Raw genomic sequence first — 24,876 nt, forward strand, 5'->3', positions numbered from 1 at the left:
TAATTATGTATATAGAGCAGTCAGGATGGTATAGATGAGGATGGAAACGTCATATAAAGAAAGACAAAGTCAAGTCCAATTACATATTCATTTTATGATTCACTGGGTTTATGACTTAGCTGGTGTTTTAACTCAATGACCAAACGTTTACTTGTAACCAGAGGCTGTGTCTTACTATGAGTACCTGTTTTATAATCACTGTTAAAATATATCTAATAAGTGCAATTTGATTTGTAGGGGCCAACGACCAGAAGATCTTATTAAGCCTCAATTTTGCAATCCGGAAATTGCAGAACAATTGAGGAATTATACGATAAAAGAACAGTTAGAACAAGAGCCTGGTTGGCAGAAGGTAACGTCAATTTACACCTTTATTCAATTTGATATGTTTAAATAGTTAAAGACAATTTTATAACGAAGTACATAACATGTGAAAAGTGCATAAATTCACGTATGTGTGTGAGTGTGTGTTGTTTTGTTTTTTGTTTGTTTCGGGGTTTTTCATTTCGGAGGGGAAGGGGGCAGCATTTTCTATCCCTTGCAAATTGTCTGTCGTCGGTATAACGTAGTCTATCTTTCGTCATTTATCTTAAACTTTTTTGAAGATTTGTTCACCTAAACCAATAAACCAATGGACCAGTTGAAACAAATTTTCGTATATTTTGTTAAATCAAGCAAGCTTACTCCCACAGCTAAAAGTAAAAAGCTCGATGGCAATGATCGAACTCTGAATAGATTAAAACTCAAAGATGCGCACAATTTCATCTCATCCAACGGCCAAGAGACGTTTTCAGGTTAATGTTCGAAGAGAATCTGGTAGCCTTTCCAACTCTTTACTGTGCTGAGTGTTCTTGCGTTTGTTTGTACTGTATTCCTGTCACGTAGTGTTGTCATTTTAGCGATAATTGTTTAGCATTGCCATTAAAGCAGGAGGTTTTGCTAGCCATAAAACCAGGTTTAACCCACCATTTTTTCTTAAAATGTCCTGTACCAAGTCAGGAATATGGCAGTTGTTATCAAATAGTCCGTTTCTATGTATGTTGGCGGGGTTTTTTTTGTTGCACTTCAGTGTTTCTGTTGATCCGTTGTTTTCCTCTTATAGTTGATGTGTTTCCCTCGATTTTAGTTTATAACCCGGATTTGTTTTCTCTCAATCGATTTATGACTTTTGGACAGCGGTATACTACTATTGCCTTTATTTACCTGTTTTTCATGACATTGTTTGTCATGGTTAACATAAACCTTTCGACGAAAGTGATGCCGGTTAGTTTGTCATACTTTCTGAATTTACAAAAACAACAATCATTTTCTTCCTTCAATTGACCCCTTTCTAACGTCATAGAATTTTTTTCAGAAAGAACAAGATAAAAAAGAAGACAAGGATTTAAAGATTGTTCGAATATTGAACAGTGCATTACGAGGAGACATTCGTGTAATAAGGGCGTACGTTTTAATTCATTTGTTTGCTTTTACTTGGATAGAAATAAAAATAGGAATGAGGTAGACTGACCGCCGTTTTTCAACATACACAAAGTTTGGTATAAACTAAAAATATGGTGATACTATTATTTCTTTAAGGATTTATTCTATGTTCTAGACGCGTAAATTTTTTCTGGGTTTTTTTAGTTCACCTGACCTAAATGTCAAGTGGGCTTTTCTCTTCACTTGGCGTCCTTCGTCCGTCGTCGTCGTCGTTAACTTTTACAAAATTCTTCTCCTCTGACACTGCTGGCCCAAATTTAACCAAACTTTGCCACAATCATCATTGGGGTATCTTTTTTATAAAATGTGTCCGATGACCCCGCTTGTCAACCAAGATGGCTGACATGGCTAAAAATAGAACATAGGGGCAAAATGCAAGTTTTGTCTATTATTTCTTGCTCTTCCAATTGTCCATATACGTCGAAATATCAGACAACTTCTCATAGGAGTTATTTCCCTTAAATGACAAATTTTACCATTTTTGTTCATTTTTGCCTATAATCTTGAAAACTATAATAGATCGAGAGAAACTTTAACATGCAAAAATGATCAGCGTGACAAGTTCTACAAATAAGTCTGCATGGTTGAAATCGTCAGTCTACTTTTCATTAGAGTTATAGTCCTTTGATGACGATATTTACCAATTTTTAGCATATTTGCCTTATATCTTAAAAATTATAATAGATAGATAGAAACTTAAATAAGCAAACATGATCAGCCATACAAGATCTTTAATTAAGACATAATGGAGGAAATCGTTCAACTACTCCTAATTGGAATTATTGTCCTTTGATGACGATTTTTACCATTTGTTTGCTTTTTCCGTATATGTTAAAAATTATAATAGATGAATGGACATTTAAATTACAAAAATGATCAAGCAAGTTCTACTAACAAGTCAAAGTTTGCCGATAAAGTTAGTAGACTGTCACTCTTTGTAGGAGTGATTGCCCTTAAATTAGGATTTTTTTTTTACCCTCTTATGTGTTTTGAGCAAAACTTAAGAAAAAAAAGATCAACAAAACAGAGATTTTTGTCATGAATTCTGTTCTCGTCTACAATGTTGGAGAGTGTCCTTTGTTGATTATGCACATAGACCAAGGTAAGCGACACACATGCTCTTTAGAGCCTCTAATATAAATATAAAAACCATATTAATACAACGTAAGTTTGCATGATACTTGTAATGGGAACTATGTATATACAATTTACGGGACATTACTTTAGAACAGTAATTTTTGCAGTACTTGATGAAATAACACTTTATTATCTTGTGGTTCCGAGTGCTTTTCTGGATTTACCTTCATCGTGATAGCCTAAAACTGAAAACGTGAGGAGCTATATGACCAGAAGGGACATACACATTTAAATTTTAGAAAACTGCTATAAATACAAATCCTTCAAAAACAAAATTGATATTTTGTCAATTTTTTTCCATATTCCATCAAATGTGTAAGGTCTCCGTTTCATTCACGTTCACGAAAAGGGATCATACCACTTAAAACACATGTATATGCAGGTATATTAATTTTCTGTTATATATAAGAAACCAGGGTTTTAGATAGAAGTTGGGTATTTATTTAATGGATATCATTGTGTTACTCGGCAGTATAATATCAACATCTTTATCGTTATAATATTTGCAGTTATTTAATACCAATTTCATTCGGTTATAACAAGAGTATATTTGGAGCATTGGTTGATATTTTTCAAGTCTATGCTCGAAAACAACTCCTGTAATTGTTCTTTCGCCTCGATTTGGACAAACTGTGGATTTCTTGTCATTAATTCGATGTTTTTAACGACATGATACTTAATATGGTCCAAGGAAATATTGGACTTCTCAAATTCGTATGTATTGCGCTTCTTATAATTCAGACTGGATAAGAAAAGAGTATGTATTTACTCCTAATACTAAGTCGAGATAGCATTTTATTTGTCAACATCTTCAAAACCGAATGATGTGTCTTTTTAAACGCAATCTTGGCGTTATATTGTAAAATCCAGTGTAGGTTTGACATGTCTAACTTCATCTCATTCCTGATTCAAACGGGTACAGTGTTTTGAGTTCCCTATTTGTTACAACTCTACTTTCATAATTTGGTTAACGTGGTCGTGTTTTTTAAATGATGATAACGTCGGAAATGAGATAATTTGTGATCATTTGATTCGTTCATCGTTTATAAGATTACTTTAATCTTTGCTTAAAAAGACACTGCAATTTCTGATTGACATGACGTTGTTTTTTTTTTATCTGTCAACCGTGTGTAATACCGTTTTGACATTCTCGTTGTAATGCTGACATAAACTGATTTCACGTGACGCGTAGATATTCATAATATTTCAACTCTCTTTTCGAATGTACTTTTAAGGATTAAGATCATGGGTAGTAAGGTCGTCATATCGAGGAGCGTTTAGTTCAGTGATTTTGTCATAGTTTGGTTAGGTTGGTCATGGAATTGGTTAGGTTACTTCCCAGAACGATTGCCACAGTTCTTTTCAAATGAGCAAATAAAAAGCAAATTACATGTTTGAATCTATATTGTAAGTCAAACGATCTAAATTGAAATTGTTGTTTTTAAGAAATTAGCACAGGATGTCCAAAATATCGAAATTGGTATGGTCTGGTTAATCGATTAACGAGGTTCAGTTAAGAGTCTAGAAATTCGTCATGGTTTTGATCAAATTTGTCATGGTTTAGATCCAAATTAATACATAATTTGTTTCACCTAATATTGATAGTTAGTTTGAAGGCGCTTGGGAAAAACACGAAGTTACTCAATTTACCAATTGACTATGGAGGAAAAAAAGCCTTTTTGACCAAATTTGCTGGGCGTAAACGGCAAACTGTACCTTTATATATTTTTGTCCCCCGAGTAACATGTTGTAGGGGACATAGAAATACCAGGCGTCGGTCTGTCCGTCCGTCTGTGCGTTCGTCCGTCCGGTCTCAAATGTACAATTCTTGCCAGATTTTTATGAAACATATATCATAGGTTTATATCAGCAATGCCTTGGACGAGTTCGAAAATCAGTGCCGATCAATTATTTTTAAAAGAGTTATGCTCCTTGGAAACATTCATTTTATGGAAAATAGTATCGTTAGCGCTCTCATATGTTCAATTTCTTGCCAGAATTTTATGAAACTTATATCATAGGTTTATATTAGCAATGTCTTTGACACTTTCGAAATAAATTCTGATCAAATATTGTTAATAAGTTATGCCCCTTGGAAATATAAATTATAATGGAAATTACATTGCATTTGCTTTGAAGCCTTCATTTCTCTAAAGATATTTATCATTGTTTTAAGAACAAAAAAAAGGTGCTTTTTTTTTAGTTATAGCCCTTTTACCTTGGATAGATAAAATATGTGCATCGTTGGGGACATTAGAACTCTGTTCTTTTATTACTTTTGGTGTGTTCCTACGATATAATTTATATAGCCACTGCTCTTTTTAACTGGCATTCGATATAATAAATTACAAAAACAGAAAGCATTGCTTCTGTTTTACCTAGACTCTTTTCTCCATATGTCCATGATGAACTCTGCCGGGGATAATTATCGTGAGAGGATTCACTAGTCAAATGATTAAAGACGTCTATTTAGAGTTAATCATGTTAATAATCTTTGTTTTAACATTTTTTTCTAGGAAACTATAAATCTATTGTTTTAATTTGAACCAGATTATGTCTATGATGAATACAAAGGACCAATCGATATATAGTTACTATACAGTCTTCAAACCTCCACGGAACAAAATATTAACATGGACAACAGTTTAAACTTATTTCTTAAATAACCTATTAGTGAAATTAATATGAAAGTTACTTTCAAAGTGTCGAGTTCAAATATATGAAAGATCACAATTTCGAATTAGAAATAGGTCCATAATGTCCACTTTAATTTACGAATGAATAAAAATGATTGTTTTTGTCATATTGTATAAGTGTATTGTGTAGTATGACTTAACCCGTTTAAGCATTATTTTTTTTTTTCTTTTCTGCAATAAAGTTCCGATAATATCAGAAAAGGCTCTGTCGGTCTAGTATTTATAATATGAGAAAATGTACATTATTATATGTGATCGAAAAAATAATTGAAAAATTCCAAGATACACGCGTTATTGTGTTTAGTACAAGAAGTACTGTGTACGGACTTATTTTTGACCCGACTAGACGAGAAATTACAGAGAGTAAGATGAATATTCGCAGCAGAATTCCATTCTGAAATAAAAAAAAAAAAAAAATTTGTCTTGGATTCATGATTTTTTTATTAGTTGTTATTGGCTTGGAAAATAGTCACATATCGGTTCTTTGTGTCTTTGATTTTTTTGTGACTTGATTATTTTGCTTTGTATCGATCTGATGAGTCAATTCCTTTTCAACTAATTTTTATAGTTTGTTGTGCTGTTACACTACTGCCCATATTAAGGCAAGGGATGGTTGGGAGCCCGCAAACATTTAAACCACGCCATATTCTGCATGTTCCTGTCTTAAGTCCAGAGTCTGTAATGCATTGACTGTCGTTTGTTACTGTATATCATATTTGTTTTTCGCTTATTGTTTTGGACATATATCAGGCCGTTGGTTTTCTAATTTGAATTGCTTTACCTTTAATTTTGTTGGAGCCTTTAATTGCTTGCTAAGAGGTATGCGTTTTGTTAATTGTTGAAGGCCGTACAGCAACCTAACATTTACGTCATTTGGTCTCGGGTGGATAGTTGTCTCATTGGAAATCATACTGCATTTACTAATTGTATATTACTATGTGCTTTCTTATGTCCTTTTGTATTCCGAATAAAACTACTTTTAAATAAAAATTGCTATTGAAATGCATTTAATTTCAATACCCTCGTGATCTCTTTATACATGCGTGTTGTATAATTATGATAGCTATAATGATAATATCTTAAATTTACTGTAGACGACTTATTTTCTCGAGCGATGTATTTTTGCGAGTAGAAGATCAACGTTAATATGTGAAACACAGATCTACTCGTATGGGAACAAAACAACACCATAAGGAAATGACGACAATATGTTGTCTCAAAATAGGATAGAATTGGTTAAACAGGAAAAAAAAGGATCAGCCAAAATATTTTTAACAGTATTTTAATAGTTGTACACAATGCCTGTTTATTTTTATCGTTATACTTTTATCATCCACGACAGGAATCACAGAACTGACCCATGTCGAACATGAACTAAACCATGACACTACTGAACCAAACCATGACACCGAATTTTCAGTAATCTTAAATTGTGTGCAAATGTAGCTTTTTTTCGGAATCATTGACGGCAGGTTTATGTCAAAACGAAATACGTGATGTAACAGACAGTAAAGAAATCACTTTTCTTTATGCATAAGAAACGAACAACAACTTTTAAATTTTGACATACGCAAGCATTATTCTTTGTCAAATTATAACTATATGATAAAATAATGTAATATACTAACATATAAGCCATAAACAAAGATACTTACCAGCTTGCATTATGTTCAGAGGTTCCTTTAGCAAAAAATTCCGAATGTTTATATTATGTCATTGTTTGTCATCAAAAACACTACACACAATCATGTCCAACTCAACCAAACTATGACAAAATCACTGTACTAATTCTTCTCGATATGACGACCTTACTACCCGGGAAGATACAATGTATCTAAACAAACAGTTTTAAACGCGCTAGCGTGTTGCTATCAATGAACTTTACATTAAGCAGTGAACTCATTTCATAACTCAGTCGTAGTTTGAGAGGCCAACACAATTCAATCACAATATGAATAGAAATAGTATACAATAAAAATTCGTTATATGCAAATTGATACAGATTGAATAAACAATTGTCATTTAAGTGACCATCCAATGACCTGTCTCACAAAGCACGTGCAATTTACACCCACAGGTGTACGCGTGGTAATCAAGGCTGATCCGTCAGTGTAATGTAGTGACATCGATGATAGATTAATCAAATTTCAATGCATTTAGATAGTGATGATATCTTTAAGATAAATACAGCTAGCTTATTCAAAAGCGAAATATTACAGTGCGATAATAAATCACACATTTTATAATTTGATGGAAAATTAATATAAAGTACGGCGGTATCAATTTGGAACGAATGTATACAACTAAAGGAAGATTACAAATGAATAAATAATGGAATTCGTCTCCAATTAAGCGATTTTGGCATACAGCGCAGAATCTCTCATCGCGTGGTATGATACACCACCTTCCGGTTTCGATAGGCAGTTTCAAGTTACAGGTACGTACTTAACAGACTTAATTTCGACTTGAGCTTGATAGTTTTAACAGATATTGCTCTAACCGGAATTCCGATTACATACAGGAATAAAATTGTCTCTTAGGTGAATTATCAATATCGATAATACATTCTGTAGAAACTGGTCACGCAGCCGTTGTTGAAGACGCACTTTAACGAATAAGGGATTTTATTAATTCAGTTTGATCCAGTATGTATTAAAGCCAGATTCATCTTACATTGCACATAATTATGTTCGGACAATTCACGTATCAATTTGTAAAGCATGTTTGATAATTGATTCGCTCACTGCTGAAGTCTACACCAGGAAGAAATTATATTTGTTTTTATTTGACAATCTAGAGGCATCCGCCAAAGCTCACCGTAAATCATATAACCTGGAGTGCTGGTTCTTACATGCATGACATGTAACACTCTTTTACAAAACTGGAAATGTGATTTTTCAATAACACTAAGTCTTGTATATTAATGTATCAAATAACTTTATTTGTAGATCTACAGGTATATGTACATGTATGCTTCTAATTTTTGTATACAACAAATGTTAAGCTTCCTGTGCTTGATCTTTTCTTATGAAGAAATGAAAAGGGTGTTGATGGCAGATCTTTGATTGTTTCTGTTAACTATATATCCACTATTATACACTATATTGAAAGCATCCTTTCGTAAATTTTACGGACGTCATCACGAGTTGGTTGGCCGTTATGGAATATCCGTTTCACAGATGATGGCGGATATGTTCCAAATGTCGTACTACAATCCTATCCCCCTTTTCACGAATGTGACTAACCGAATTAAACTTATAACCGGGTTTGTACTAACATGAGCAACACGACGGATGCCACATGTGAAGCAGGATCTGCTTACCGTTCCGGAGCACCTGAGATCACCCCCAGTTTTATTCGTGTTGCTCAGTCTTTAGTTTGTTTTCTATGTTGTGTTTTACATCTAGAATAAGTCACAAATCGGTGTTACACATCTTACGCAGAAACTGCTCCAACAGGGTTATGAGGAGGAAAGATTAAAAATGACACTCCGTACATTTTATGGACACCATCACGAATTGGTTGATCTATACGATGTGTCTGTGTTAAAACTAACTAATGACATTTTTACCACGTCTTGGATTGTGGTTTAACATCTATGTCGCCTGTCTGTACCGATAATGACCTATTCCCGAATATGACTGTTTTACGGAGTGTGAATTTACATTGCTATGTTTGACATGTCTCGGTATTTTGTACATCCAACATTCATGTGTTTATTTTTGGTGTTTCTGTTGTGGTTTCGGTTGTATGATGTGTTATGTCTTATCGTTTGTAGTCCAAATAATTATAAAATAGCCTTTTAATATCGTCATTGTTATGATATTTTGGACTGGTATTGTGAAAATAATTGTATATAGTTCAAGATTACATATTCGTTACATAAGTGCGTCACTGTTTGTGCTGTCTGTCGTTGATGGAAGATGTTTGTTGTTGTGTCGGCTATTATATTATTTGTATGTGCGTTTCTCTGTGAGGAGTGTTCTTGCGTGTGTTTGTGTTGTATATCTGTCATGTAGTGTTGTCATTTTAGCGATATTTTTTAACATTGTCATATAAGCGGGAGGTTTAGCTAGCCAAAAACCAGGTTCAACCCACCATTTTTTCTTAAAATGTCCTGTACCAAGTCAGGAATATGGCAGTTGTTATCAAATAGTTCGTTTCTATGTATGTTGGCGTTTGTTTTTGTTGCACTTCAGTGTTCCTGTTGTTCCTTTGTTTTCCTCTTATAGTTGATGTGTTTCCCTCGGTTTTAGTGTGTAACCCGGATTTGTTTTCACTCAATTGATTTATGACTTTTGAACAGCGGTATACTACTGTTGCCTTTATTTACATGCATTTGTGTATTAGCAGAATTTGATTCGAAATAATTTCGATTTTTTATTATAAATGATCTTTTATGTTAGTTGTTTAATAGAATCATGGTGTAATCAGAAAATAATATACTTATCTCCAAATTTGATCCAATTATTGCAGAATCAGTTTTTGGAATATATTTTTTGAGTAGAATTTTAACTACGTTTACTGACACGAATTTTAGAAATTGTGTATTTTACAAACTACTCTCCATCTATATAACTTAATGATCTTGAAGCTTTATCACATGCATGCGGTTTCTAACGACAATTTTAGCGATTAAACAATTTCAGCGTCCAACGACCAATTTTGTGAGTTTCACGTTTAAGCTCTGTTGAGTATAATTTCACGTGAACTTTCTCACTTTTTATTTCACGTGAGAATCATTTAAAATTAACGTGAGCAAAATTGGCCTGTTTAGCGAACTTATTTTCATGCTCTGTTAAAACATCATATGCATATTAATCTTGTATCATGTTTTGATAGTTACAACGCAGCAGGCTACGATATGACTGTTTCAGATTATGACAAAAGAACAGCACTGCATATAGCAGTGAATAATAACCAAGAACATATTGTGGAGTATTTACTGAAAGAGTGTGGTCTGTCAGAGGAAGATAAAAAAGCTAAGGACAGGTACACGTTCGGTTTCACAATTCATTTTTTAAAGAAGTTGTCGAACATATATTTTTAAATATAGTTGATTAGCAAAATAACATTGACACTGCTATTGTCCTCCGTCAAATATTTTGAATAAATATTCATTGATTTTGAAAAATGTTTATTTTCTCATACATGTCAAACTGAATGTTGAAATATTCTCCAGTCACATCATAACTTTGATTTTCTAGAACATTTTTATTTAAACCATTTTCAAGGTAACCTGCACTATTAGACAAGCTTTGATTTTGCAATTTGGACTTTCAGTTTTGAATTTCGGTATTTTTTGTTATTTTACTTTTTAGTATATTGCAAACTACGTCACTATTAATAAATTGTTGATCTTGAATTGTATGTTTATATATTGATCCTAAACTACATTTATCTGATATATTCAATATGTTTCATTATACGACAACTACGTTTGATCTAATATTCAAATTGTGCTCATTAGCTAAGAGATGAACTATACCAAAGGGGTTCCCAAACTCACAAGTCAAAGACAAACTGTTAACGCCATGGCAAAGAACGAAAATCGAACAGAAAACAAACAACATTCTACAAAAAAAAAGCACATAAAAAAACTTAGCAATACAAACCAAACTAAAACGGAGATGACAGAGTTACTCTCCAAAAAATACGTTTTTTTTTGTTATATCATGTGTATAGGCATCACACAATAACGTATTGGTAATAAGCTCAAATAAAACCATTAGACATCTCTTAGCACGTAAAAAGTAAATTAAAAATAGAACTGAACTACGAGGAAAATTCTAAACGAAAATCATCTGTCATATAAATTTCCTTACCCTGAAACTTGAACGAGTGTGAATTTTGAAATAGAAAACCGTTTTTTATGACAAAGAATGGACCGGTATAAACAACATTGTTAAATTAAAAACAACACAAATAACACCAAATAACACTTAAGCAAGAGCAACACAAACTCCTAGTGATAAAAACAAGGGTGCATTATTGATGTTCATTAAGGGTAAGCAGATCCTGCTCAAACATGTGTTGCTCTTGCAAGAACAAATTCGTTGATTTGTCTAATTCGGTAATGTTAAAAATTCTGCATTCTGTTTGCGATAATTAGAACATATCCGTCGTCATTTGTGAAACAGATATTTCATAACGGTATACGTACACCAATTCGGGATGGCGTCTGTTAAACTTTCCAAGTGATGATTTCAACTTCACCACTTCACAAAACCTTCCTTAAAAAGTTCCCGCCTCATTTTTTACGTGGCTGTCTCAAGTTAGGAGTTGGTTTGCTGTTTTACCACCATCCCAGGTTAGGAGAAGGTTGAGTATTCCCAACGTGTTTAGGCCTGCAACAGTTTGTATGTGCTTGTAATTCAGTGATCGTCGTTTTTTTCTGTATATCATATTTATTTTGTGTACATAAATCAGGCCGTTAGTTTTTTTTTTTGTTTGAATTGTTTTATATTTTGTCATGTAAGAACTTTTTTATCTTGCTATGCAGTATGGAGTTTGCTCATTGTTGAAGGCCTTATGGTGACCCTTATTTGCAAAGATCTACTCAACTCGGTGTTTGGTGGATAGTTGTCTTATTGGATATATTTCCTCATTATATAGGAACCTACCAGTTGTTTTTTTTTTATGCCACGATTGATTTTAGAATCTGACGAAGATGTCATATCGCTGATGATTTTGTTTAATTCATTTGCATCGTTTGTAGACTTGTGACGTTATAGGGTTTGGTTTATCATTAAACCTCTTGGTTTTGTCTGTAATTTGCATGTTGTCCTTTAGACTGATGTGGTATTTTTTGTCTTATTGACATTCACCCCACATTCCCTTTTTTTCATAATCATAAAAAACATAAATCTATAAATTGCTGAATTTTTTTATTAGATTCTAGTACAATGTAAACATGTTATATTAAAAGTAACTTTCCAGACTATTAAACGAGCATATTGAAATCAAAACGTTAGAAAAGGAGACATAACATGTATCTTTTGATTCTGTTAATAAATCTTATTGACTTTTATTACAACATTTTTCATTACTACCATCGTTATGAAACCTTCAAAAAGTGTCAAAAAATTCACCTTTATGAACGTAATAAAATTTCTGCAAGTCCGTTACACAGTGCACATGTATACCACACCGTTTGCTATGTGCTATAACCGTATTATGTCTGACCATACACAATTTTGGTCACCTTTTTAGTGTCTTGGATTTGAAATAAGAGAGCCGAAAGACACCATAGGATCATTCAAACTCATAAGTCTAAAATAAACTGACAACGCCATGGATAAAAAAGAAAAAGACAAACTAACAAACAATAGTACACAAAACACAACATAGAAAACTAAAGACTGAGCAACACGAACCCAAACAAAAATTTTGGGTAATCTCAAGTGCCCTGGAAGGGTAAGCAAATCCTGCTCCACATATGGCACTCGTAGTGTTGCTCATTTGAGGCGTGAACAGGTCTTATTGTGATTTCCCATGAGATTGTATTTTTTCACTACATAGTACAATATATTCATAATTAAAATATATTCTCCTACACGCAAAGAAATTTAAGTTACATTGCGAACGCTAGCTATTGGTCAATGGCGAGTATACAACCGATATAATTCATTATAGTTCAATTCATCTAATTTGGTCAATATTTTAGATGGAAAAAAACACCGTTAGAGGCAGCCAAGGAGGGTGAAAACGAAATTATACTCAAAATGTTTAATTGTCCGGTAAGAAATAATAAAGATAATTTGTGTCAAAATTTAGAAAAAAAGAACAGGATAATCATTTGCTTTAATTTTTAGTTTTTGAGAAAAATTATGAAAAAAAGTTATTCAGTAACACCATTAGTATCCAACAAAAAGTCTGACCTGAAAAAGAAAAAAAAAAGGTCTTACTGATCAGACTGAATGTCTTATTGTGAGGTGAACAAGTCTAACTGTTTTACAAGTACAGAATAAAATTGAGAGTGGAAATGGGGAATATGTCAAAGAGACAACAACTCGACCAAAGATCAGACAACAGCCGAAGGCCATCAATGGGTCTTCAATGCATCGAGAAAATCCCGCAACCTACTGTCTATATACCAATGAACTAATGTCAAGACATAGTTTGATATCTTACAATGACATAACAATACACAGTTCAATAATTAAAAATCATCATACCACTTGAATGTAAAGGGCCCATTCTAGACAAATATAGAAATATTTTTGGTAGATGATTCAGTTTATTAAATAAAAAAAAAGTCTCTAATTATTTATGATCTTTTCTAAAAAACAAATTATGGTTTTTAATTAATATGTTGTTAGAATTATAAGCATTTAAAAAAAAAGAATTAATTGCAAAGATATTCATTTACAGAGTTTACCAAACACAGTTAATGACGAAAAAAAAGAATTTCGCTTATTAATTGCTGGTGAAGACGATGACGTAGAAACACTTAAAAGGTAAAACAATATACCTCTGTTACCTTTCATTTTTATACCTACACCAACCCCTTTGCATCCAAGGTTTTAATCATAGTGAATACTACAGAACTTTAACCTCAAAGATGAAATTTTGAAACCTTCTGAATATTCTTTTTGAAGCTATGAGTTTTCAGTATGGCTAGAAAATGTAAATATATCGGGCGTTGATTTTTGGGATCAAAAGTGCATGTTGAATGATGTATCGACATGTTTTAAAGCAATTGCTTTCGTGCTATGGCGTATGGCCATCTTCGTGATCCAGATCAGAGTCTCTGCCCAGATCAAGCCAATTTTTTTTAGCAGATTCATGGTCTGTCATTTTTTAACACCTATGTATGTTTTCTAATGCAATACATTTATTGAAACTGTTAAAAACACTAGTGGATTGAGAAGTTTCAACATATGTTCTTGTAGATGTAATTTTGTATTTTAGGGGACAACCGTTTGAATTTCAAAGAACATAGAAGTCCGAGTGAAAAAAGTGCATTTTTATATCTGCGATTTCGTTCTTGAGATGTTTCAACAAAATATTGAATCATTTCAGTTGTTGATTTAAAAATGAAAATTTGACTGAATTATCTCTTATACTGTTTTATGTTGTTTAATTCGTGTTTCTTTTTGAAAGAGATCAAGTTGCTCTTGTTCATTCTTAAATTATCATTCATTCATAAAATTATCGTAAAAAAACTACAAACGTTATGTAATAATAAGTTCGTTTTCCTTTTTTGTCATAATTCCGTAACATTTATCGATCATCTTATAGATGAAATGGACCCGTCCAAACGTGAAAGACGAAAAGTTAAGAGTAAGAGATATTCACAAACAATTTGGAAATTCAGTTTCATAGATTGAAAAAAAAGTTCGTCCATTGGATATCAAAAACGGGAATGCATTACAAAGGATCTGGTAAAGTCGACGTGTTTGCTATTTTATTTCACATGTTTTCGAGCTTGAAGATCATTATTCACCATGTTTCCTGAAAGTTGAAAAATATTAATGCAACGTGGAGTTGTTTTTTCGTGAAATGACGATTTAATTTCATGTTTGTCCGTGATAACCCCCTTTTTGAAATTATATGACGATGGCACATATTAGCTGAGCAATAATGTTTGGGACTTAGATTTAAGAAATTATGGAAAAGTAGCAGTATAAAAATATTGTTAATAAGCTGAAATATATATACATTTTTTACATGTTTATGTCTTGTAAGATATTTTTTTCTTTTTTTATCCGACCGACCGGACTCTTTCATGGGAAAAAATCCGTGAACCAACAAATTAAAAAAAAACTCTGGCCTTAGTGATGACATTGGTAAAGTGTAAGCCAGTTCGCAGGTTAATCGACAATTAAAGTGCATATCATGAAAATTTCAGAAGCTGGTCTCATCTTCAAAATATGTAATCTTATGTATGAATGAATTTTTTATGAAAAAAACTACAGTTCGGTAGAACATTCGCGTCACGAAAGTTGAAATATTCAACTGAATGGCTAAATTTAAACCAATTATGATATAATTAAAATTAAAGGAATAAAGATAATGAATCCTGGAAATTATTGCCCAGTTATAAACACTCTGCCAGGTTTATATGTTTCCGCAGATATATTTGCCTCCACCGTTAGCCAGGTAAACGTGTCGTCCCCTGGGAAATGTAAAACATGATAAATGACTTTCTGCTGGATAATTCTTTTATTGATATAAAATTAAAACATCCTTACTTCTAACTAGACAAAACTTCTGTCAAGTTTAATTCTTATACATGTGAATGAAAAATAAAAGTCCGATAACATTAACTTGGTAGCAATTGCTTTTACAGCATTTAAGGCTTTGATTTTGAATTGATATGAATTTAAGTTAAGTTTTTATATTTTTTATTTGACTAATAATTCTCTTCACCTTTGTATTTAATTTTATTTCTAACTGTTTTGATTCGAGCGCCACTGACCAGTCTTATGTAGACGAAACTTTTTTTAACAACTTTAAGCCTGGTATCTTTGATGAGATTATACAATCACTTGGTCGATGAATCTTAGTATCTTTGATGTCATATTCTGAAACTAATATCAACGTTTATATCAACTCATTGTTGAACTTTTACTGACTTACGAACCTTTAAAAATATAAGAAAAGAACAGAAAAGGTACTTCCATAGACGTTTATTATGTTTATCTCCTATGGTGGACGATTATAAATATGATTGAAATGATAAAATAGAAACCGTTCTTAACCTAATATAAACAAATAACAGTTGCATCTAAAACGGACCGTTCAGGTGTAACACCACCAATATTCGGGAACGGTCGGAAAGCATACCAGAAAGTAGTACATATTCAACACAAAATAGTTCAGATGGAATTAATAATTATTTATTGATAACTACACATTTTGTTTTAAGCTTTACATTGACACCGTTTGCGGTATAATAATATGGTCATTCTTTTGTCTGATTCAAATCGACTGTTAAACCCTTGTTAAATTTGGGTGTGCTTATGACTGTGCAATGCGTATAACATTTGCAGCCTCGTTCGGTCATAAAGGTCATTAAAGAAAGCTATTTTTGGAATTAATATTGATTATCACATAAGGTCTTTGCATCGGAAATGAACACATGTATTCTAACCCATATGTTGGCATGATACGGGTTATGTTCTTCTCTTATAGTTTATGATGGTATGATACTAAACTCCTAACGGGAGGGATTGTGCTTGATTTTATATGATGGAGACATAATCTTTCAATCAGTTTAATTGAGAGCTGGCATGCCAGAAACTGCTACAATGTAGTAGTCCTTTGTTAATTTATGTTTCATTGTAATTTTGCTTAGTTTCTTCTGTTACCTATTTTGACATCGGACTCGGACTTCTTTTGAACTGAGTTTTACTGTGCGTATTGCTGTGTGTTTGTTTATTCTACATCGGCTGGAGGTTTAGGGGAGGGTGGAGATCACACAAAACATGTTTAACCCCACCGCATGTTTGCGCCTGTCCCAAGTCAGAAGCCTCTGGCCCTTGTTAGTCTTGAGTTTTTTTGTTTAATGTTGGTTAATTTATATGTTTTGGAGTTTAGTGTGACGTCCATTTTTGCTGAACTAGTACACATTTTTGTTTAGGGGCCAGCTGAAGCCCGCCTCCGAGTGCGGGAATTTCTCGCTGTGTTGAAGACCCATTGGTGGTTTTGGACTGTTTTCTGCTCTTTGGTCGGGTTGTTGTCTTTTTTGCACATTCACCATTTCCGTTCTCAATTTTATAATGGGATCGAGTAATCTACTATTTTTGTAGAGAGAATGCCACGCTCACTGCACGTTTACAACAACCTTTTGTGGCAAGTCTAAATATCTGTCCCTATCCAATGTACCATCATTTTCCAGTGACGTTCCAGAATTTTCGAACCATCATCCCAGTCGCGCCCTAATTGCAGGACCTACCATGCATTTTTGTTAATTTTTTCCCGTTCTTAACATTCATCAAATATTTTCCACTAGATGAAAAAAAATTGCAATCAATTTATGGCTATTTGATTCATTCAATTTATTAAAATATTTCTTATTAATTTTATTATCTTTATTTATTCATTTTTTAATTATATTTAATTTTTTTTTTTCTATTTTTTTTATACAAAGTTACTTAGTATTGATCATTTTGTAAATTGTTACCAATACTTTTATAGTTTTTTTTCAATTTATTAAAATATTTCTTATTAATCTTATTATCTTTATTTATTCATTTTTTAATTATAATTAATTTTTTTTTTTTTTTTTTTTTTTTTTTTTATACAAAGTTACTTAGAATTGATCATTTTGTAAATTGTTACCAATACTTTTATAGTTTTTTTAATTTATTTAGTCTGATGAACAACAGTAGTTGTTAATATCAGAGAGTGCCAAACTTTACATATTGATACTAAACCACATATGTTTCATTACATAAGCTTGTATAATAGGTAAACTCGGCTATAAAAATACTATCAGAGAACATTGTTTGTCATTATATGATTCAAATATTTGGCCATTAATAAACACTCATTTTTTAAGGATTCATGTATTGTTTGGTCTTAGGTTAATGTCCAGTAGAAAATAGTTCATGAATGTTCAGGACGAGAGCAAATGACAATAAATACAACAGGTAGGCCCTGTTATAGAGGTCGTGTAAGATGAAGGTCGGAGAATTTATACTGCCACTAGAAAATGTTGGTATATTGGATAGGGACGGAAATTGTGCCTTGCAACAGTCAACCTACGGACGGACCCCTCCAAGAGTTGTTGCAAGGGTTTTTCACGTACAGACAGCGTGGCATTTTCTCTACACGAGTTATCCTTATATGATATATATGTTAGCGGCAAAATAAGTGAAATTAGGCATTAAGCTTAAATCCTAGGCAATAAGCTAACGTCTAGGCTGTAAGCCTATTACCAAAATAATGTTAGGCATTTACTCTCAAATCCTAGGATTTAATCTTAAATCATGAAAATTATGTCCAGGCATTAATGTTTATGCCTAAAATGAAAGCGAGAGGAACTAACAAGAAATTTATTCAAAGTTAAAATACATTTTGTACATAATAAAATAATAAAAACTGAAGTTTGAATGTCAATTACATGATATAAAATATTAATGTTAAAACTCATGGAATTAACATCTTAAAATATATGTAGACTTGTTGGATAGTTTTATCATTGGCAATCGTACTACATCTCCTAATTTTTATAGAAAATTGTACTGAAATTTATTTGTTACTAATCGTTGCGGAGCTATGGCACAGACTATTTCACAGTCTTAATTTTTTCTAGCATTTGTACCTGGTGATCGTCCAATACATTTGTGTAGAGCATGCTGTAAGCATGTCATGAGTATATCCGTTTGACCACTCAATACTACCCGTGATTGGAGATGTATTGGCTTCCCGTGAACAATAACTAGTTCTTTCACATTAGCATTAATTAAGATATACTGTTAGCTGTAAATTCGCGACCTTTGTCATTTTGCTGTTTATGTGGCACACCAAATATTGTAAAAACATAAACTAAATTAGAAGCCACCTTTGTCATTTGCAGCACTTTTTGACGTATGAGCTCTAGTAATATATTTTTTTGTAGGTGATCTTGTTACACCATAATGTTAATACAGTTTCACTCTTACTTTGATTGAAATCAATTAAATCAACCAGTCCTTTTCTGTAAAACTCTTTGGATAAACGGTTTTTACTACTACTCCCTTCCCTATGCACATTTCATCATGTTACAATTTTCACAAAATGGAAGAAATAGTACAATGGAATCATGGAAAACGTTTGCAATGCCATTATTCGGTTCTTAATCCTACGATCTATAACAATAATAGGCCGCTTTGTCATATTTCTTAATGTGCTTTTCCCAAAATACCATACAGTTCATTTACAAAAACGTAATTTAAAAATTTCCTTCATCATTCTTTTTTACTTTAGTGAACAAAATAATGTTCATAACTATCTACGTTTATTTGTTGTACTATTTGAACAGGTTATATGAAAATGGAGGGAGTATTTCCAGTGGAAACACAGTTTGGAACGTAGCTGCATATGAATTGAATAATGATGCCATAAAATATTTGACAAACAAAAGCAAAGGGAACAAGAATAAGCACAAAGGTGCGATTATAACCTGTAAAAAAGAAAATATCCTAAGGCAGACCAAGTAGTAAAATTGAATATGTAACAGATATCTATTTATTGTTATTCTTATTTGTATAGGGTACATCAGTATCGAAGATATGTATATATTAACACAAGGGTAACCTTGTGGTATAGCACTTGATATGACATTTTTCGGCTAATGGTTAGTCTGGTGTTGTTGACGAAGTTGGAGATTCACGATGTTTATTACTGCAGCATCTAATAGAATGGAGAGTTGTTTATTGAACTTAAAATGGAGAGTATCCGAGTCGCAACTTGATGCAGAAAGGGAATTAAGTATATTTTAAATGACGAACTTACTGCAAAAACGTTTTTCAACTGTATATTGTACTCGACACGACTGTAATTTTGCAAACAGTCTTCTTCATACGATGTTGTATGATCTTTTCTGATGAAGTTGTTAAACTCTATTAAATATTATAAGTCAAATAGTATTAAATTGACATGATTTGATTAAACAAATGTACATTCCAAAGACGCATATCGTTTCTCAATAGACGAATGTCATCTGAAAAAGAGACATTTACCTCAAAGACAACATACAAGTCCTAGGTGCCTGGCTGCCGAGACAGTAATTGGAAGACCATCTTCGCTAGGAAAGAGTTACGATCCAGTCCTTTCCTCTCCACCCTTGGCAGACATTTGTGATAACAATGTTGCGCCATCTATCGGTTGATAAAAGTCACGCCCATTCCGAATACATTACTAGTATTCTTGATAAATGGTAATGCTTGACCCACTTTAATGTGGAGGTGTAAAAATGGTAGTGTCTAGTGTTTACAAACTTCGTGAATCAGGAACCGAAAACATACGTTGACATTCCAACATTTGCGCAAGAAACACACCCAGAAACATCTAATAGTTAACACTTAAATTGTCACGAAATATCGTCGTATGTTTTGGGGTATTAAAAGACTTGTTGCACAATCAGCACGTGGCAATTGTTTATTTACATTTTCTACATTTACACGTCATCATGTTAAATGCGCTTTTTGATTGGATGCAGCCAGTTACGACTGCGACCAATGGAAATCATAAATTCGTTGATCAAAAATTCTCTTTAAATCCGCCAAGGGCGGACTGGATTGTAACCGTTCGCTTGTGAAGATGTTGGAAGACTGGAATGATGTTAAAAGAGGACTTTGATTTTTTAAGACAATTTATGTCGAATATTGTTATGGTACACAGGAAAAATTGAAACATATGTTTTTCATATGCTTTCAAAAGAAATGAAAAACATATGATTTTCAAATGTTTTCGATATGCTTGGGACAAACAAAAGAGAAACATATGTTTACGATTATCTTTTAATATGTTTTTATGAATAAATATGAAAGCAAACAAACATATCATTTTCTGACGTTTTTCGTGTTTTTGATACATGTAAACATATGAAAAAAATAAAGAATGTATCCATGGGACACAGACGATGCATACAACGTTATGAAGTAAAAGTAAAATCGAACTCCGAGGAATATTTAAAACGGAAAGTCCCTAACCAAATGGCAAAATCAAAAGTTCAAACACATCAAACGAATGGATAACAAATGTGATATTCCTGGCTTGGTACAGGCATCTTCTTATGTAGAAAATGGTGAATTAAACCTTGTTTTATAGCTAGCTAACCCTCTCATTGTATGACAGTCGCATAAAACATGTACCTTTCCACTATCTTTGGACAGTGGTGTTGCAGCACAAAATAAGAACAAACTGTAAAAATCTGTTACAAATGGCTTTACTCAATAGATCGGTACCAACTACGCAGTCAGTAATAAATTCGGTTTGTGACCTATTTATAAAGGACGCTTAACGTACTATGGTAACGGCATGTATGATGTCAACTTTACTCTGATTGGACAACATTACGGAATTGAACATAAACCAAAAAAGAAAGATATATGCTACAATACAAGGAAAACATTACGGACATAAAATCAGACTTGAAAATGAAATAATTCAGGTAATTAAAAATAAATTCAGGTAAAGAAGGTGTCATTATCACCACTGTCAAATTGTTTGCATTTTTAGGATTAACCTTTAATACACGAGTAGGTAAATATCACTGGCAGGTTCATCACATCTAACACGTTTATGATTAGACTATAATAGCTCGAGTGCTACAAATATATCTTATCTTTTTTAGTCTTAAACTTCCAAGCGTAATAATTATTTCAAATTGTACAAAAGAGGGACGAAAGATACCAGAGGGACAGTCAAACTCATAGATCGAGAACAAACTGACAACGCCATGGCCAAAAAATAAAAAGACAAACAGACAAATAATAGTACAGATGACACAACATAGAAAACTAAAGACTAAGCAACACGAACCCCACCAAAAACTGAGTGTGATCTCAGGTGCTCCGGAAGGGTAAGCAGATCCTGCTCCACATGTGTACAAAAAATTATACATGAAATAAATAAATTTAAAAATGAATATATCGCAAATTTAATTACTTGTCAAAAGCTGCACTATATAGATCATATTTCTTTGGCGTCCGTCCGTCCCCGATATACACACCAAAATAGGTTGTGTCTCTAATTGTTTAAATGATCTTACATTGTGCTTGACATATAATTTCTTCGTGGTTCTAATCTGTTTCATGTTTGTTATTCATTACAGATTGTAACCTTCTAATATCTTATGTTAATGTCTATTTCACAGCTATAGGTACATTGTACCTCTTTGTCTCTGAAGAATACCTATATTTACATTTAGTTAAATACTATGCAGTATATATTTTAATTCTTTAGGGAAAAGAGCATATACTCATCTTTCAGAATAGTCTCCCTTTTGCCGTCATATTGTGTGCATTTTATTTAAATATGATAAAAAAAAACTGATAAACATTCGTGGTTTGTTCTTGTTAAAAACTCTATGTTCACATCTGTATGCGTCAGATATCTTTTTTAAAAGATAGTACTAAGTCTTGTTTAACATACATCCTAAATGTTTTGCTATTTGTCTTGATGAGAATTTATTTTATCGTTAGAATGAATGGAAAACAAGAAAAATTTTCAAATGCTACTACTGTGATGAGGAGTATGATTAAGTGTATGCTATACTTGGCCACACAGCAATAAAACACCATGATAACTTCATTTCTTTCCATCAGTCAGTAGTGCTATAAAAAAGGAAAAAAATACGGATGCCTATCTAGATATTACAATTACGGCTTGATGGGGCCTAGGCCTTCTTAGTAAAATATTTGTGGTATATTGCATTTTACTGAATTTATAACTTCTGTCCCTTTGTTTTCTTAACCCTATTTTAAAACGCCAGGTTTCGCCACTGTAATATATATAAATCATAAACTATTATTTACTGTAAACAAAATTGTTGCATCAAATGATATCGAAAAAGGAGTCCCCTGTTATCGGTTCTAAAGACAGTTATGCAAAGAATCCAGTAATTTCTAATATATCTTAACTCTGCAGGGTTATGGTTAAATGTTTTCAGAACAGAAAATTATCATTAAATTGAAAAGGGTTAGATATGATAAATATATAAAAATATGTTGTATGATTGCCAATGAGGTAACTCTCCACAAGAGACCAAATGACACAGAAATTAAAAACTATAGGTCACCGTATGGCCTTCAACAATGAGCGAAGCCCATACTGCATAGTTTTCTATAAAAGGCTCCGAAATGATAAATGTAAAACAATCCAAACGAGAAAATTAACGGCCTAAGTTATGTACAAAATAATGAACGAAATACAAATATGTAAGACAGCAACCAACGACAACTACTGAATTACATGCTCCTGACTTGGGGCAGACACATACAGAATCGAATGTGGCGGGGTTAAACATGTTAGCGGGATCCCAACCCTCCCCTAACCTGGGACAGTGGTGTAACAGTACCATATAAGAACGAACTATAAAATCAGTTGAAAAAGGTTTCTCATCAGATGGATACAAATAGAAATACATCTTACAAAAACACAGAGTGGACGTGGCTGGGTACTTGTGCATCCCAACAACAAAAAGACACAAAGCATAGATCTGAGAATGCTCGCAGTTACTGACTGCTAGTTGGAAGCCAATAAAATCTAATAAAATAAATCATGCATCTGAGTCTAAATCATCAATCAGTACACATCCAACATTCAATGGATTTAGTGTAAAGACGTCATAAACAGTCAGAAAAAAAACATGGCCTTGTGCAATGCCAAGATATCGAGTAATATGTTTTGTTTCGTAGGAATATATGATATTGCCCTTCACTAAACTACAGTTACAAACTAGAAAAAGTTAGTTTTTACGCCCAAGAATGCCTTTTTTTTATTCCCATTTTCTTTGAAAAACCCGGACCATTTGTTTAAAAGCCTATACGCTTGAAATTTAGCTCTCAAAATAACACGGACGATGTAAAACACTACATTATTAGCTATATATGTATAGGGAACTTCAATGAAATTGTGCGTCGTTTGTGCTCAACACATGTCAGTATTCCTAATAAGAGGAACAGTCATGAATAAAACTATTATATACCCGAAATAGCAGTAAATTGATTTGATGGCAGGTAATATCACTCGAAAAAAACCTGACCTACACCAGAAAAAGTGGACCAATTCACTCGAAAAAAACACGATCTCCGCCGGACACTACACCTACCGTGATACCTATACTTATAGAATACGAAAGGAAAAATCTCCGTCCATCACATTATAACATAAGCTCAAATATATATCGCTAAGTTTCAGTCTCCATTGAGCACAAACAGGATTTCCACGTTAAAAAGAATGTGTAAATGTATTAGACTATTAAATGAAAAAAATATGTTCCCTTGGTTAATGCACATTTAAACAAGTATTTTTTTTATCTTTTCATTTTCTCAGTCTCTCTCTCTCTCTCTTTCTCTCTCTCTCTCTCTCTCTCTCTCTCTCTCTCTCTCTCTCTCTCTCACACACACCAGGTCACGAGTTCTCAAATATATCTAAAGAAGGATGGTGCCTCCTCCAAATATTTTCTCGACACAATTGATTATAGACACGCGTGCACTGTAAACAAGTAATAGCTTTTCCCAAAAGCTTGCCGGTTTTAGCTTATATATGTTGAAAATTGTTTTTTGTTTTGCTTTGTATTTTTCATCCATTCAGAATATTGCTCTGCATATAAATTGAAATGGGGTGAAAAAAGTGGAATAGAGGAAAGGCCAATATAGTATTGTATTAGAGTTACAATTTTAATTTTGTGCTATGTCATCTCTTTAATTCCTGGAAATGGCTTAATTTCTAAATCACTTGCGATTTTGCCTGTACTTATTTCAATAAACTTGTTTTATAAATTAAATTTTTCAACAGACATGTCATTATTTACTCTCTGTTTGAGAAAAAGTGTAATCAAGATCTTTCATTAATTGTCCCGATAAAACAACGCACAAACATGTTAGATCCCAATGAATCTGTA

The 24,876-nt window shown here is 32.8% G+C and overlaps 1 long non-coding RNA gene across 1 annotated transcript; it reads left to right on the forward strand.

The window, feature by feature from the left end:
* Positions 1-232: 232 nt before the first annotated feature.
* On the forward strand, positions 233-19,311 carry LOC127732809 (uncharacterized). Its single transcript, XR_007996439.1, has 6 exons — positions 233-352; positions 1,355-1,443; positions 10,158-10,307; positions 12,982-13,054; positions 13,689-13,774; positions 19,288-19,311. It is a non-coding gene; the product is annotated as an uncharacterized LOC127732809 (long non-coding RNA).
* Positions 19,312-24,876: the final 5,565 nt, after the last annotated feature.

The sequence above is a fragment of the Mytilus californianus genome, unplaced genomic scaffold (genome assembly GCF_021869535.1).
Source record: "Mytilus californianus isolate M0D057914Y unplaced genomic scaffold, xbMytCali1.0.p SCAF_28, whole genome shotgun sequence".
NCBI classification, from domain to species: Eukaryota; Metazoa; Mollusca; class Bivalvia; order Mytilida; family Mytilidae; genus Mytilus; species Mytilus californianus.